The sequence below is a fragment of the Eriocheir sinensis genome, chromosome 51 (assembly GCF_024679095.1).
Source record: "Eriocheir sinensis breed Jianghai 21 chromosome 51, ASM2467909v1, whole genome shotgun sequence".
Lineage (NCBI taxonomy): Eukaryota > Metazoa > Arthropoda > Malacostraca > Decapoda > Varunidae > Eriocheir > Eriocheir sinensis.
The window spans coordinates 9,856,005-9,871,459 of NC_066559.1; positions in this window are offsets into that span (position 1 = coordinate 9,856,005).

A 15,455-nucleotide genomic window follows, 5' to 3' on the forward strand; every position below is an offset into this window, starting at 1 on the left:
CTCTCTCTCTCTCTCTCTGGACGTTGCTATGGCGTGAATTAAATGTGTGTGTGTGTGTGTGTGTGTGTGTGTGTGTGTGTGTGTGTGTCATGGAGTGAACATTCTTCGATATTTTCTGGTTATATAACGAAACTAATAATACCTCTTTTTTTTCTCCCTTTTCTTTTTCTCTTTCTCTACGTCTCTCTCTCTCTCTCTCTCTCTCTCTCTCTCTCTCTCTCTCTCTCTCTCTCTCTCTCTCTCTCTCTCTCTCTCTCTCTCCTTCTTTCATTTTTGCCTTCCCTTTCTTCCTCATTTCTACTTTCTTCCCACAATTATTTCCTTCTCTTCTGTCTTTCTTTCTTTCTTTCTTTCTTTATTTATTTATTTATTTATTCCTTTGTTTTCTCTCCTTTCAATCTCTTCCCTTGATTAAGTCCGCTCTCTCTCTCTCTCTCTCTCTCTCTCTCTCTCTCTCTCTCTCTCTCTCTCTCTCTCTCTCTCTCTCTCTCTCTCTCTCTCTCTCTCTTTCAAATACCTAAACAGCTAAATATATATAGACAGACGGAAATGCAAATAAATAGATTAACTCATTGATAAATATATGAAAAATAGATACGAGGTTTATATAGAGACGTAAACCTCGAATATTTAGACATATATTAAGATATCTGTACACTGAAAAATGAAAAGATAGATATAGATTAACTGATAGATATGATAAATAGAGAGGTATAGATAGAAAGATAACCCTCAGAGATAAACAAGAATATAGATAGACATGATAGACGGACGAAATTAATATATAGAGATAGATATACAAATAGTCCTTATAGTAAATAAAACAAAATAGACAGACAGACAGATAGATAGATAGATAGATAGATAAGTTGATATCCAGACAAAATAAATCAAGAAACAAATCGATAGACATACAGACATATAGATAGATAAATAGGTATAGAGATAGATAAATTGATAGATAAATTGATAGAAATAAACAGACAGACAGGCCACAGAGTCAATCAAATAAAAAAAAATAACACGACAAAAAACATAATAGCATCAGACATCGTGCAAGCTGGCAGTATAGACGCACACAAAAACGATACCAATGCCTTGTCACCATGCTTGTCACGCATACTCGAGAATGCTGCTGGATCTTTCTGGCATCTATAGCCTACACACTCTCTCTCTCTCTCTCTCTCTCTCTCTCTCTCTCTCTCTCTCTCTCTCTCTCTCTCTCTCTCTCTCTTATTTCTTTGCTTCTTCTCTGCCTTTCTTTCTTTTTATTTCTTCGATCCTTCCTCTCTCTCTCTCTCTCTCTCTCTCTCTCTCTCTCTCTCTCTCTCTCTCTCTCTCTCTCTCTCTCTCTCTCTCTCTCTCTCTCCTTACCATTCCTTTTCCCCACCTCGAGAACCCTCTCCCTTTCCCCCCCCCCCTCTCTCTCTCTCTCTCTCTCTCTCTCTCTCTCTCTCTCTCTCTCTGCCGTCTCGTGGGTGTCGAACCGATAGTGATGAGCCGATTACTAGTCTGAGCAGTGACCAACTATCGACCAGCCTGCCCAGCTGAAGACTCTCTCAATGGTCGGTGAAGGGGGGCGGGGGGTAGGGGGAGGGGGGTTGGGGGTGTCTGCCTGTCTGTGTCTGTTCGTGTGCGTGTGTTCTGTTATTGTGCTTAACTTTTTTTGTTTTTCATTTCTCATTTCTTTTTCACATCTTTTTTTCCTTCTCTGTCATTTCTTTTTTCTTTTCTATTCCTTTTTTTTCCATTTCTTTCTCATATGTTTTCCAATAGCTTCTTAATTCATTTCTTATGATTTCCTATTCATTCCTTTTTCTTCTTTTTCTTTTTATTTCGCTTTTACTTTCTCTTTTCCCTTTTTTCTGTCTGTTTCGTTCTCTTCTCTCTCTCTCTCTCTCTCTCTCTCTCTCTCTCTCTCTCTCTCTCTCTCTCTCTCTCTCTCGTGTTTGGAGGCTCCAGGAAACTTTTAATAAGGTGGGGAGGGAAGGGGGGAGGGAGGGGCAATGACAACATTCTTAAGGGTACGAGTGGGAGGAAAGTCGCACCAAGAGAAAGGAACAACAAAGCCTTTCAAAAAATATGTCGTGGTGAGCGAGGGTGGTAGAATTCTTGGTCGGTATAGCCTACGGTCAGACGCTTCCATCCTTCACATCATATATTTCCAAAAGCCATAAAAAAGTCTAGTCGGGTTCTAATGAGCATTTTTTTTAGGTTCATGGTACAGGAGAAGGATCGAACTACCACCAGGGTCATAAAACTACCCCTGGAAATGCCCCAAAACTCCTACGAAAGCCTTGTCTTAAATGTGTGTGTGTGTGTGTGTGTGTGTGTGTGTGTTTGGGCGCCGATATGTTCAAGAATTTTACCCTTTGTCCCCCTCTCTTTGTTCACAAGTCCAAATATATTTATTTTTTTATGTGTGTTGTTTTCTTTTATTATTTTCTTTCCTCGTCTGTCTCATTACAAGAAGCTTCTGCTTCCTTACGGCATGTGTTAAGTCTTTAAGAAATATATACCATGTGTGAAATTTGTCATAATCTCTCCGTCTATTTCATCGCAAGTTTCCGATTTTCTTCTGTTCTTGTTTTCCTGTTTTTGTTCCTCTTCTACTTTTTGTTCTTTCTCCTCTTCCTTCTTCTTTTTTTTTTTTAAAGGGGATGGCGCTAGCAAGGAAACATGGTTGAAAAATTCTTCTTACTGTTCATGTTTTTTTTTTTTTTTCATGTTCCTGCTTCTTGTTCTTCCTTCCCCTTTTTCTTTATTTTTACATCGTGGTATGTTTGCCTGGTTCATGTAATTCTCTCCCGAAGCAAAACTTGTTCGAAGCGGGATTCAGATGGACCCACACTCTCAAACATTTCGGAGCTTACACACCTACATTTGGTAAGGCTTTCGTAGAGGAGGTTGTGTTAGTATTTCTTTGGGTAGTTTTGTGAGTCCAGTGGTAGTTTGACAAGGCTTCTGCACTGGGAACGTGGAAAGCACTCTTGAAAACCCGACCAGGACCCATATTCTCAAACATTTCGGAGCTTACACACCTACATTTGGTAAGGCTTTCGTAAAGAAGGTTGTGTTAGTATTTCTTTGGGTAGTTTTATGAGTCCAGTGGTAGTTTGACAAGGCTTCTGCACTGTGAACGTGGAAAGCACTCTTGAAAACCCGATCAGGACACATATTCTCAAACATTTCGGGGTAAGGCTTTCGTAGAGGAGGTTGTGTTAGTATTTCCTTGCGTAGTTGTATGAGCCTAGTGATAGTTTAACAAGGCTTCTGCACTGGGAACGTGGAAAGCACTCTTGAAAACCCGACCAGGACCCATATTCTCAAACATTTCGGAGCTTATACACCCACATTTGGTAAGGCTTTCGTAGAGGAGGTTGTGTTAGTATTTCCTTGCGTAGTTGTATGAGCCTAGTGATAGTTTAACAAGGCTTCTGCACTGGGAACGTGGAAAGCACTCTTGAAAACCCGATCAGGACCCATATTCTCAAACATTTCGGGGTAAGGCTTTCGTAGAGGAGGTTGTGTTAGTATTTTCTTGGGTAGTTTTATGAGCCTAGTGATAGTTTAACAAGGCTTCTGCACTGGGAACGTGGAAAGCACTCTTGAAAACCCGACCAGGACCCATATTCTCAAACATTTCGGGGTAAGGCTTTCGTAGAGGAGGTTGTGTTAGTATTTTCTTGGGTAGTTTTATGAGCCTAGTGATAGTTTAACAAGGCTTCTGCACTGGGAACGTGGAAAGCACTCTTGAAAACCCGACCAGGACCCATATTCTCAAACATTTCGGAGCTTATACACCCACATTTGGTAAGGCTTTCGTAGAGGAGGTTGTGTTAGTATTTCTTTGGGTAGTTTTATGAGTCCAGTGATAGTTTGACAAGGATTCTGCACTGGGAACGTGGAAAGCACTCTTGAAAACCCGATCAGGACCCATATTCTCAAACATTTCGGGGTAAGGCTTTGGTAGAGGAGGCTGTTGTGTTAGTATTTCCTTGGGTAGTTTTATGAGCCTAGTAATAGTTTGACAAGGCTTCTGCATCGTCAATGTGGATAAACACTCATAGGAGCCCGACAAGTTTCCTTTGTGGCTTTTTGAAGTATTTGCTGTGAGAGCCGAAATTTAAGCGTCTGAGAATGTTGACCCCAGGTTCGCATCACGTCTCGGCTCACGGAAGTATCAGATCTCTCTTAAAGGGGTTGGCGCCCGCAAGGGAATACGTTTAAAGGAAAATAAAGCTCCCGGATCCTTACGGCATGTGTAAAGTCTTTAAGAAATATATACCATGTGTGAAATTTGTTATAATCTCTCCGTCTATTTCATCGCAAGTTTCCGATTTTCTTCTGTTCTTGTTTTCCTGTTTTTGTTCCTCTTCTACTTTTTGTTCTTTCTCCTCTTCCTTCTTCCTTTTTTTTTTTTTTTAAGGGGATGGCGCTAGCAAGGAAACATGGTTGAAAAATAGCTCCCGGTTCTCTGTGGTACGTATGAAGTCTTTAAAAAATATAAATCTGTACGAATCTCTCAGTTTAGCAAAGAAATATGGTTGAAAATAGCTCCCGGTTCTCTGTGTTACGTATGAAGTCATTTAAAAATATAAATCTGTTCTTGTTCTTCTTTTTGTTCCTTTCCTTCTTCGTCTTCTTCCTCCTCTTCCTTCTTCTTTAAAGTGGTCGGCGCAAGCATTAAGGGAATAAGGTTATGTTGAAAAATAGCTCCCGGTTCTCTGTGGTACCTTTATGAAGCCGCTAAAAGTGTTACCATGTGTCAAATCTGTTCTAATCTTCGCCTATCTTATCACGAGCTTCTGAGTTTTCGTCTGTTGCCTTTTCTTCTTTTTCTTCTCTTTGTTAATCTCCTATTTCTTGTTCTTTCCTCCTCTTCCCTCTTCTTTAAAGGGATGGGGCTCGCAAGGGAAGTTCTTGTTTTTCTTCTTTTTGTTCCTCTTCCTACTTCGTTTTCTTCCTCTTACTCCTTCTCCTCCTCCTCCTCATCATCATTATCATCATCAGCTGTTCCGTCTCAGTCTTGAACAAGTTGCTGTGATGTTACGAGTGGAAGACTGTGCATTCCACTCTCTCTCTCTCTCTCTCTCTCTCTCTCTCTCTCTCTCTCTCTCTCTCTCATAAGGGTTGACAATTAAGGGGGAATGTCATTTTTACGGTCGTGTTCGGACATTTTGATCTCCTGCGGGCGTAATTTTTCGTCTAGACTAATGATTTGTTTATAGTTTAAACACTAAACTGTGAGGTACCCCTGATATAATTTTCATAAAAATTGATGGATTTTTAAAATTTTTTTTTTTTTAAGTTTTACATATTCACAAAAAAAAATCGTATTCACAGAAAACTATTCAAAGTAAAGGAATATCCTTTATAAGAGATTTAAAAGACACCCAACGGAACAATACTACATATTATCATTTGTATTTCGCAAATAATAAGTGCACAAAACAAAATCAATTCAAGTGGTAATTTTTGTCTGTAAAAACTACCGAAAAAAAATCACAGATCCTACAAACCTCGACATTAACGAATCTCACTATGTAGTTTTGCAGATCATTCTCTTCTGAGTATTATGCTGCAAAAAAAAAAAAATAAATAAATAAATCGTCCCAATACAAGTCGAGATATATAATTCTTTACATTAAAATTTTCATTTTGAGAAAAACGCACTTTTATGTTTAGGTGACAATGTACGGTACAGAGATGTTTTCTAGCACAACACAACTATGTCTCGTTCCTTATCTAACTCTTCTGATAATGTTCAAGAGGTCAGAATTCCAAGGAAGCTCTTTCAGGTCATCTCATGTCACTGCTACGGGAAAGGTGTGCTCACAATTGATTTTCCTCGAAGTAGATTTAGGCACCTTCATGCGTTTCTTTGCAGCCTCACTCCTCTTCACTACCATACTGTCTGAAAATCCACTGGAAGACGGTATAAGCTGGCGAAAAAGAAACGCACGTGTGAGTGCAGAGCGCGTGTACCTACTACCTACTCCTCCTCCACAAAATCAATACTGCCTCCCCCTCCCCGCTACACACTCACTCTCTCCCCGCGTGGAGATGTGGAGAGACTATCATACAGTACCATAATTACATATAATCACAAAAAAATCGGAAGAAAAGGATGCAAATAGAAGATACACAAAGAGAAGTGACAGTATATACGTTTAAATCCCCCGTGGTAGGCGGTGGCCGAAGTGATAGCGTACTGGACCCACATTCGCCGCGGGTTCGAATCCTCACGCTACCACTCGGATTTTTCAGTCACCGCCGAGTGGCTTAAAACTACCCACATGCTGTCCTGAAGACCACCCATCAACCCGGACTCTAGAGGAAGCCGTCCAAGCGAATCAAGAACGAGTTCCGGGGGGCAGCATGAGCCAATGCAAGATGGCGCCACTATAAACACTCGCCTGCGCCAGAACGGGCTGGGCCGACCATCAGGCCCCACCTGGAAGAAGCCTTGGGCCGACCATCAGGCCCCACCGGGAAGATGCCTACCGGCGCAATAGGCAACAACGTAAAAAAAAAAATAGGGTAGTAGGTATTTAATTAAAGGCCACCATGACGCTCTAACGCTTGGCAGTGCGGCGCATTACCTCGGCACCAGCCTCGCAAGTTCATACTGAGATTTTTTTTTAAATTGATTTTTTCCACCGTAAAAATGACTTTCCACCTTAAGAGCTGTGACATGTAATCTGATGTCAGGTTATTTAGCCTTGGCAGAGGATTTTATAAGGTTTCACCAGACACTCACATCACCTTCCCTCCCCCAACCACGTGTGTGTGTGTGTGTGTGTGTGTGTGTGTGTGTGTGTGTGTGTCTCTCTCTCTCTCTCTCTCTCTCTCTCTCTCTCTCTCTCTCTCTCTCTCTCTCTCTCTCTCTCTCTCCCATTTGTCGTGTAGGCTATGGCTGTGACGGATTTTCAGAAACAAAGAGTTGGCTTTTTCATCATTCTTTTCTTTTTTTGCCCTTGAGCTGTCTTTCCTGTATTAAATAAATCTTCAGCATCTGTGTACATTATCTTGGTCCTGTACAACTATTCATAAGCACAACTTAATCCTTTAACGTGATGGCTGTGAAATACCACGTACCCATGTTCCTTACGCGATGATTCCGTTTCCAGACCATTATTGTCAAGAGCGATGAACACCAGCAGAAGCCGTATTAAATAAAGCCTTTGGAAGTGACGTTTAACATTCAAAGGCGAGATTCCTTCTAAGTTTCCTTCTAACCAACGGAAATTGCGGGTTTACTTCGGGGGGAAAAAAAAAACGCCGAAAAGATAAAAATCAGTCTGTCGTGAAAGCTATTCCTTCAACACGCTTGCCTGAGTGTTCTGGTGGCAGGCAAATGTCGAGACGTTCAAGATATCATGCTGCAAATTCCGCGATCTAAAAGTGAGACGTGAAAATAAGGGCGGTATTACTAAGCATTTCGGCGCCCAAGCACACAAATTTGACAAGGCTTTCGTAGGAATTTGGGGTATTTCCAGGGGTAGTTTTATGACCTTGCTGGTAGTCTGAGCCTTCTTCTGTACCATGAACCTTAAAAAACACCGATTAAAACCCGATTGATCCCCTCATTAACCTTTAGAAATAGCTGATGTGAGACCTAAGAAGCGTAAACAAGGTGGGTTGGTGGGTGGGTGGCGCCGCGGTGACCTCATGTTGACGGGCGCGACGAATCTGGCGACGTCTCGTTCTTTGTGCATCTTGAAGTGCTCGCCTTCCTCCCCCGGCCGGTTTGGTTGTTGTTCGACAGTTTGTTGGGGATAACATAACCCACAAGGGGGGAGTGAACGATGCATGCTGAAACAACCTACCGAAACATTTTCTTTTGTTTTCTTGTTCTTCTTCTTACTTTACTATCACTTTTTTTTTCTTTTTCATATCCGTGTCTGCTCATCGAGAGGACTCTGGGTTTATATCAGTCTTTATGTATTCTATTGATGCCCTTTCACGGATGGCAATAATATTAATAACACTACTGCTACTAATACTAATACTAATACCACTACTATTACTACAGCTGCTAATACTAATACTAATACAAATACGCTTTTACGGATCGCAATAATATTAATAACACTACTAATACAACAACAACAACAACAACTACTACTACTACTACTACTACTACTACTACTGCCAATACCAATACTACTACTACTACTACTACTACTAATAATAATAATAATAATAATAATAATAATAATAATTCTATCGTGTCATTGTGAAACAGCCCAGTGCGTGCCATGCGTGCTAATACTAATTAATGGGAGGTGCCACAACCACTCCCTGTGACACGCGGGGCAGGGATCGAGCTCCGGCCCTCACGACAAGTTAGAGTCCAAGATAAAGAAAGTGTACCAGGCCTCAGCTTTGGAACTCTCTTTATGGAAGAGCCCCAAATAACTGTGAACATATATGAATAATGAATCCTTTACCGAGGCGGGGATCGAACTACGGCCCTTCCGAGTTGTAGACCAGAAGAAAGAAGCGAATTACACCAGGCAACCGCTTAGAACCCTCAATCTGTAAGTGCCCCAAATGGTAATAGGCAAATATGACATCCCTTACCCGAGGAGTTTAACGGAGGAGAAAGAAAAGCTGCAGCAGGTCGTCGTTTTGAGACCCTCTATCTATAGGAGCCACAAATAATTATAAACAAATATGAATAATGAATCTCTTGTCCTTAGCGAAGATCGAACTGACCCTCACATGTCGTAGTTCTAAAGAAAGAACTATTGCACCAGGCCACCATTTCGAAACCCTCTATCTGTATGATCCCCTAATTATTATAAACAAATGAATAATGAATCAATTGGTGTTTGATGTATTAAGATAATCTAATTCCCATGAGTAGATACAGCTTAACAGAAATTAGATTGGACACCTTAAGTAGAAAAAAGGAAAATAAAATGAGATAAGTAAAACGTCCTCTTCACGAAGGTTCCATTACGTGTTAAACAGAACGATGATTGTGTCTAGAAACTTGAAGAGCGGCAAGCAGTCATACACACCATCAATAAAAAAAAATAAAAAGCCACGCACAGCAATTCCGAAACTGCCTTTTTTTTCTGTACAGTAATTTAGCAAAGTGTGCCCCCAAGGTCGAGAATTCCAGCGGGACTCATAAATATATTCACGTCCCATTCCGTTGAATTATGAAGTGTCACATTCCACCTGCAATGACGGTCGCCTTGCTTCAGTCGATGAGCAAGTAGCAACACCCTGTCCCTGCTCATGTATTCGGCTGCCTCACTCAATACCCACGACACTATTGCATTACTCATAAATCTCTCTCCTCGTACATCATTGGGTCATATATATACTCTTATACAGTCTGGCACCCAAACACACGCAGTTGCTAAGGTTTTCGTAGTTATGGAAAGCCTCTCCATGAGTAGTTTTATGACCCTGACGGTTATATAACTGAGTGGCTGCATTAGAACCCGGATTCGCGTCCCTCCCGCCGCCACAAGCTAGCTGGGATTTTTCAGTCACCGCCGAGTGGCCTACACTACCCATATGCTGTCCTGAAGACCACCTATCAAGCCGGATTCTTGATTCTCTCTCTAAACATAGGATCAAAGATGAGCCAAGCAAGATGGCGCCTCTATAAACACTTGTCTGCACCAACACACTGAGGCCGACCATCAGGCCCCACCAAGAAAGCCTATGCCAGCGCCAAGGGAGAACGTAAAATAAGTTATAGGTATTCTTCTCTTACATCACTGGGCCATGTTCTTTTACATTCCGGCGCATAGGTACACACATTTGCTAAGGCTTTCGTAGGAGTTGTGTGATTGTTTTTTCTTTTTCAGCTAGCAGGACAGCGTATCCAGTCCGGCAGAGCGCCTCATCTCGGGTCAGAAGGAAGAACGCTGTGCACTGGACTTCTGATGTAGCAAAAAGGAAAATAAGATGATCCCAGAAAATTATTTTGTATGTTTTTTTCCCGTATAGTAAATAACTCTTATATAACCACCGACATAAATATTGACCATGGGTAGTTTTGTGACCCTGGTGGTAGTTAAAGGAAGCCTCTGTGTCATGAACGTGAAAACAACACTGCAGAGAGCCTGTTTAATCTTCTTCTCGGCCTTGGAAGTGGTCGATGGTGGAGGGGGAAGCTTCTCAGAATACGAAGCTTTGTGTACCACCTTGTATATATGAACTTAGAGTTGTGTAATGTTATAAGCTTAAGCTGTAATGATTTTTTTTATGGTTTTGTTATATATTTCTACACCGTCTGAAAGGTCAACGGTGGACATTGATCCTCTTTCTTATAATAAAACATGAATAAACACAACACGAATAACTAGTTAACTAACTAACTAACTAGCTAAGTAACTAATTAATCACCTTACCAACTAATTAATCAACTAATTAACTAACTAACCGACCAACCGACTGACTGACTGACCTACTGACTGGCTGACTGACTAACCACAAACTCACCAACAAACAAACTAACTTACTAACTAAATAAATAAATAGATAAATAAGCACAAGATAAATAAATAAATATATACGTAAGAGGCTAGTTCACAGTGTCATTTTCCTCATGAAGTCTGACAGAAAAAAGAGCAACAATAAAAGAAATTCGTGTGCGGAATGCTGAGAGATGCAAAAGAGGAGGAATAAGGAGAGGAAAATCACTCCTAAATCTCGTTCAATTCTCCTCAATGCCTCTCCTCATCTTACCTTGTCAGCGGGAGTCTGCCATCCAGCAATCAACCCACAGCGCAGAACAGCAGCTATCAAGTCAGCCAGAACGCCTCCTCACCTCGGCTCAAAAGAAAGAACACTGCGCACTGTACATCTGACGTAGAAAGAAAAGGGAAATAAGTGTAAAAAAATGTCTATGTGTGATTTTTTATTCTTTTTCAGCTAGTAACAGGACAGCAATTACGTATCAAGTCCGGTCGACCGTCTCATCTCGGCTCAGAAGAAAGACCGCTGCGCACTGTACATCTGACGTAGAAAGAAAAGGGAAATAAGAGTAAGGAAATGTATATTTGTGATTTTGGTTTCTTTTTCAGTATAGACTGACGTGATTCTAGAGAAAGTTTTACACGACTTCTGTACCATGAACGGGAAAAAAAACACCCATGAAAACCCGGTTAATCTTCTCTGTGGCACTGGAAAACTCTTAATTGGAGTCTGATATGTTTAAGAATATGTACTTAAGTCTCCAAGAAATTAACATGCCGTAAGGAAAGAAACTAAGATATGCCCCTTGTAGTTTTGGGGTGTTAGAATAAAAAAAAAAAAAAATGCTGGGCGAAATCAAGTCTGCAAGAAAGGAATATATCTATCTAAGAAGCTTAACCAACTATTGCCTTATCAGCATTCAAGAGATCTTTCGTGCATCGGTTAACGACATCAAGAGAATGAATATTAATGCGAATCGTCATTTTCCAGACACATAGCCTAATTGGGTGTCTCCTTGCCCTGCCGTCTCATCCAACTTTGAGAAGACATGGGATGCAGTCAAGATATCATTTCTTCATAACACAAACACACAAATATTAACATATATACTAATACGGGGGTATAATTAGACTATTCCTTGTGCCCCTTCCTCCTTCTATGGCGGTACAAAGGTTGATATACACTAATATATACAATGTTGGTGATTTGGTGTAATTATGTACATCGGTGAGTTTGTTATAATATAGGTGATGATTTGGTAAGTGTGTATGATGTAGTGACCCACGACCTGATGAAATATGGAGGATGTGTGTAATAGAAGGCGGAAGAGAAAGAGAACGCGGTGAGTCAAAGGGTAGACTAAAGAAATGAAGGTGAAGAAAACGGGAAGATTTAGAGGGTCACTACACTTCCTTATCCCAAGTTGCACCACAGTGAAACCGCAAACGAGATCAATTTGTAAAGGCAATTGGCCCATCAGGGAGCATTGCCGCCTCCACTTATCTATCTTCCCACATTCTTAAACGTTCCGGGTTCCTATTGCGACTATTCCCCAAGGCCACAGAGGAGATTAACCGGGTTTTCATGGGTGTGTTTTCCCGGCTCAAGGTGCAGAAGCCATGTCAAACTTATCACTAACATTACAACACCGTCTATGGAAACCCAAACTTATTTATCACTAGCATTACAACACCGTCTATGGAAACCCAAGCAACTTTTAGACGAGAGGCTTTTCAAACAGGCGGACTGATGCGCCGATACGTTTGAGAACAGCCTGCGACTCCTGCCTTGGTTGGATTCTCACAAGCTTCCGCCTCACACATTAAATATTTCTAGAGGCAAAAAAGGAGATTAATCGCGTTATAATGAGTTTTTTTGGGGGGTCCTTCGTACAGAGTAAGCGTCACACTACCACTAAAGTCATTAAATTACCCCTGGAAATGCCCAAAACTCCTGCGAAAACCGTGTCAGATAGGGTGGTATAGTCCAGCAAATCTTAAGTGGCGGCTCTGACGTAGACAGCCCGGTAGACACTGGTGCTATGTCTCCATCTGACCTCGCGCACCGTACCTCTCACACCCTTCTTTCTCTCTCTCCCCGTGTCTCTCTCTTTCTCTCTCACTCTAGTATAAAAACAAATATGTTTTTTATGATTGATTCTCTATCTGTGAGTGAATACAAATAAATTTGTACAACACTTGGCAGAGTTGCAACGTTGCAACAGGGTCTAGCGGGCTGTCTACGTCAGAGCCGCCACTCAAGATTTGATTTTTTATAGTGGGTGGGTGGGTGCCGAAACCAGGGGTGCCAGATTATCGTATTCACCATATTGTATTTACCGTTTCCGGACACTTAATTAATGTAAAAAGACATCAATAATTAACCAATGCAACGAGAACTATAAATTAATCCAGTCATTGGGGTGAAGGAGACAGTTTTGGGTCGGAAATCGGCAAATTTAAAAGGGCCAGTACGACAATCTGGCACCGCTGGCCGAAACATTAAATTTTGAGAATAGGTACAGTTCCTGGCTGCACACTATTGTTTTTTATTGCTTTCTCCATTTAAAAGCCTCTCGTAGAAGTTGCTGGGATGTTGCTGGAATGTTTTGTGATCCCGGTGATAGTTTTACCCGACTTCTGCACCATGAAAATGAAAATCACCCATGAAAACCCAGTTAATCTTCTCTGTGGTCTTGTAAAATAGTCGTAATAGGAGCGCGATATGTTTGAGGATATGAACCTTAACCCTATCCGCTCCGACGTTTTCAAATTTTCGCGCTCGTAACACCTAGCATCGTACTCATTTATCTGAACAACGATATAACGCTCATGAACACTAAGTACTGGTACCGAATCAATAGTGTAAAACAATAATGAATGATGAGTGAAAAGAAGCTAGTGGAAAGTTAAAAAAAAAAAAAAAAAAAAAAATAACGGTATAAAAAGTGCTGAGGGGAGGCCAGATATGTACCCCCTCGCATCGGATAAGGTTGTCTCCGAGAAAAGAATTAGACGAAGAGAAGGAAACTAAGATTAACCAGTTTTCACGTATATATTTTCCCCATTTTTCATTTGGTTGTAACGGGCGCCGACATGTTTGAGGATAGGATACCATTCCTGGCTACACCACCACCACCACCACCATCTTGCCGTCACTCACCCACAGTCCTGCGTCACACACACACACCCGCTCAATAATTCAATAGGCTGCATGCGACAACGAAAATTACCCGTTTAAGTAGATTTGGTCGACCTGCTGCTCTGAAAATGGCCACATCCAGGCGAGACGGACCTTACAAGGCCCTCTCCTACCTCAGGCTCCCCCCAACCCCTCACTGAGCAGGGAAAATGACGGGGAAAATTGGTTAAGTGGGTGAGTGGCTGGCGGCGCACTGCCCGATCCCCCGCCAGCACAGCACCGGTTCGAACGAGATGCCTCGAGCTCCGAAGGCCAAGTGGATCAAGGACTCAAGACCACGACGTCACTGGTTGGTTGCCTGGTAGCTCATACGTGGACCCCCACCTCTCAACACCAACGACGACGCCATCATGTCACGCTAAGCAGTTTAATCCTTCTACCTCTTCTCCCTTGTAGATTTGTTCTCCCTGAGGTATGTCGTCTAATCTTTCTTTGGTAAATATAGTTATTAACGCCTCGCTCATTTCCTCATCTGTATCTATCAGTGATTCTCCTGACTTAAGCGGCCCTATCTTATCCCTAACCTTGGTCTTATAAAGTTGAAAGAAACCCTTTGGATTGGTCTTTGCTTCCCTGGCAATTCTAATCTCATAATTACGTTTTGCTATACGCGTGCTTTTCTTTACTGTTCTGACTAAACTGTTGTAACTGTCCCTCAGGTGAGTTCCCCCCCCCCCCCCCTTCTTGATTTTAACATATAATCCTCTTTTCCTTCCTATTTCAGTTTTTAGCCTGTCTGTCATCCATCGCGGGTAATTACCTGTTGACCTGGCTTCCTTATGAGGTATAAACTGTTGCTGACCTAGTTTGCTTTTTCTCCTCTATTACTTTAAGTGAGGCGTATTGCACCATGACACACACACACACACACACACACACACACACACACACACACACACACAATGAAAATGAACAGCACTCAGCATCACCAAAAAGAAAAGAAAGGAAAATAAAAGAAAATGAAAAAAAAGACCAGCAGCTTACTTGTCCAACTTGTATCATTATCATCATTCTTCAGTTTATCGATCACTGATAAGAAAAGGAAACAATAGGAAACAAAAGGGCATAGATGATTTCAAATGCCCCTTAATACTACGAAAGCCATGTCGATTTGTTAATAGTACGATAATTATTGATAACAGGAGGTCATATATAATGTATGAATTTGAATGCCCAGAAATACAGTAAAATAAAGTACTTGTGCTGTAATACCTTCGTTGCATCTCATTCCAAAGTGACCATAAAGAAAATAGTGTTCCAGGTGTTCATTTAAATTTTATCTATTTTTATATTCCTCAGTTTTTATCGCATTATTTATTTTTGCCATTAGCTTTTATATAGTTGTCTCATCATACCACCGTGCCTTCCTATCGTTAGCTTTCCCTCATTCAGTTTCTAATCATTTAACTTAATAGGTGATGATTAATGGATACAGCTCTTTAAAATTCGTGACCAGTATGATAATATTCTATCGATCTGTCATCTCTCTCTCTCTCTCTCTCTCTCTCTCTCTCTCTCTCTCTCTCTCTCTCTCTCTCTCTCACACACACACACAATGGCTAGTAGTAAACTTTTTTTTTATCTTTCTTTTTCTATATATTTTTTTACGTTTTATTGTTTTCGTTGTTCTCTGGTTTCTTGTTTAGTTGCATGCTCTCTCTCTCTCTCTCTCTCTCTCTCTCTCTCTCTCTCTCTCCATACCATTATTCTTTCCACCCACGCTCTCTTTGTCCCTCCATTTTTACCGCATCCTTCCTTTCTCCTCCACTCCGTACCACTCCGTCTTCCTGCTTTAAGAACGTGAC